Source organism: Pinus tabuliformis, chromosome 6 (genome assembly GCF_031772625.1).
Source record: "Pinus tabuliformis cultivar Carrire ecotype Pingquan chromosome 6, CPIR1, whole genome shotgun sequence".
NCBI classification, from domain to species: Eukaryota; Viridiplantae; Streptophyta; class Pinopsida; order Pinales; family Pinaceae; genus Pinus; species Pinus tabuliformis.
This window is the reverse complement of record NC_142292.1, coordinates 2,031,694,484-2,031,697,488: the sequence shown is the minus strand read 5'-3', so window position 1 is coordinate 2,031,697,488 and position 3,005 is coordinate 2,031,694,484.

Genomic DNA, 3,005 nt, shown 5'->3' with positions numbered 1-3,005 from the left:
GGAGGAGCCACAGGGCTTTAGACCTATTTCCTTGTGTAATGTCATCTACAAGATTATATCCAGTCTGATAGCAAAAAGGTTGAAACCCCTCCTTCCCAACTTAATTGCGCCTGAGCAGACTAGCTTTGTGGAGGGTCAGCAAATCTTGGATGGTATAGTGGTATCTCAGGAGGTGATACATTCCCTAAAGATGAAAAAACAGAAAGGGATGCTAATGAAGTTGGATTTATCCAAGGCCTATGATCGACTGAACTTGGCCTACCTCAGAGCGATTCTGGGAGCTTTTGGTTTTGAGAACAGGTGGATAGAATGGATATTCAGCATGATCTCTACTCCAAATTTCTCAATTTTGGTCAATGGTATACCTACAGGTACGTTTAATGCTACCAGGGGAATTAGGCAGGGGGACCCAATTTCCCCGTTCTTATTCATCTTGGCGGTGGAAGGCTTAAGTAGAAAACTCAAAAAGGAAGTAAGAGAAAAGAAAATCAAAGGAATCAGGTTGTGGGGGAACGATCTGACCATCACACATCAACAGTTTGTTGATGATGTGATGCTATTTGGAGAAGCGTCGCTCAAGGAGGTGAGAAATTTCAAGAGGGTCTTAAAGGTCTTCATGAGCGCATCAGGCATGGAGATTAACAAAGATAAATCCTGTACATTCATATTTAATATGCCAGATTCTATCAAAGTCCATTTAACTAGAATTCTAGGTTTCAGAGAGGGAGAGTTACCTACTAAATATTTGGGTATCCAACTGGATATAAACCCAAACCGGATGAAGAATTGGGAGAGCATGTTGGAAAAATTCAAGAAAAGATTAGCTAGTTGGTCCTTCAGATCGATGAACATCGCAAGTAGAATAGTCCTATTAAAATCGGTCTTATTATCTATACCTATATACCCCTTGTCTATTATGGCCGCCCCCAAACGATTTTTCTCCAAAATGAGGGAGATCTTGGGGAAATTTCTATGGGGGGGACCCAAGCAACAGAGGAAATGGACTCTGGTCTCATGGAAGAACGTAATCAAGAGGAAAGAGGAAGGAGGCCTGGGAGTGAGAGATCCAGAAATTTTGAATAAGGTTCTAGGGGCGAAGCTATGGTGGAGATGGGTCCAGGGGGGAACCGATGTGTGGAAAAAAATATGGAATCAAAAATATGACATGCCTGGTACAACTGAAGGGCGTTTAAGAGTAGAGGAAACTCCAAGAGGATCGTAAATCTGGGAATTAGCAAGTAGAAATAAGGATATAGTTAAGAACCTTGCTTTTTGGGAAATCCGAGAGGGAAGCTCAGCAAGATTTTGGGAGGAAGGATGGCAACAAGGTGACAAACTCGATAGGATCCAAATTCTTCATGAAGTCCAAGAAAAAGCGAAAAGGGCAGGAATGGAATATGTGAGGGACTATTAGAAAAGAGAAGAATTAAATGACATTTGGAGAGTCTGGAGAAGACCGGAGGAATGGGATGAGAATATAAATCAGGAGGGAGAGCAAGCGTATACCAAAGAAATAGAACCAACGAAGATCAAAATTAGAGCAGGTAAGGATATTCTCAGATGGGGTAAAGCGATGAAGGGCACTTTCACGGTAAAAGAAGCATACTACTGGGCAACGAAAGAGGAAAGAGAAGAGGGACCAATGGAATGGAAAAAGATTTGGGAAGGAAAATGGTGGCCAAAAATAACATTTTTCGCATGGCTCGTGAGCAGAGGAGGGATCCTGACATGGGATAATATTCAGAAAAGAGGAATGAATGGACCCTCAAGATGTAGTCTCTGCAGCAAGGAAATAGAAACTCAGGAGCACTTATTGAACAAATGTTCATACGCTCAGAGCTTGTGGGAGGAAATTAGGGTGCTCTTTAGTATGACAAAAAGGGATTGAGACAACATCAGGAATACTCTGATTCAATGGTGAAAGGGGAATTATCAAAGCAAAGTTGTAAGAAGAATATGGAACTTGGCAGTAGGATTCGTAATATGGTCGATTTGGAAAGAGCGAAATCGAAGAGTCTTTAGGGATAAACCACACTGGTTGGTTCGAAACGCGTCGGCAAATGACATTCCATGTGATTTTCGCTGAAATCTTTCTCTAACGGGATAAAAGTTGTCAAGAATCGAGAATTTGGGATGAAATATGCAGGTCAATTAAAGAAACTGTTCTGTCCGAAGTATGGGATGAAGAAGATTGGAAGATGAATCCAGAGGAGCAGAGAATAGTCTCAAAACTGAACATGGAATTTAAGATGGTCTACCCCAATACAGAGAGGAGGATCAAAACTGGCATGCAGAGCCCCAACTATTTCAGACTACCTGGGGATCAACGGATCAAATTAAACTTCGACGGGGCCTCAAAGGGTAACGCGGGACAAGCAGGTATGGGAGGTATCTTCAGAGATAGTAGAGGTAATACAAGGTGGGTGTTTGCCGAATGGGGAGGGGAAATGATGAACAACGAAGCAGAGTTGTGGGCAGTACATCAGGGTCTCTGGATAGCACTTAGAAATGGTTACATGAACCTTGAAATCGAAGGAGATTCCCAAATTACGATAGAGATGTTAAGGAAATTAAGGGATGGTAGGAGATGGGATCAGGTAATGAACAGTTGGAGGACACCAGGGATAATCCAGGATATTGAGGGGCTGATGAGTAGGATTGAATACACAATCATTAACCATGTATTGAGAACGGGGAACCGCGCAGCTGATCTATTGGCCAATTGGGGAAGTGGGGGTTCGAACAGGACAATGGATGGCAGCTGGACATCGTTAAAGGATGATCCAAGCTCGATCGAGTTAAATAACATACTAAATCAGGACTATAATGAAGCGATCGCACAGGAAAGAAACAATTAAATGCCTCTGGGTTGTGGGGAGGAGGAGAAAGGATAGGTTAATCAATGCTCGGACAGAGCGTATGCAGGATCAAGCATACGAAGATCAAGTCATGAAGGTCGGGATAAATCAAACCACGGGAAAGGTGAGCATCTCAAGGAGAGAGGT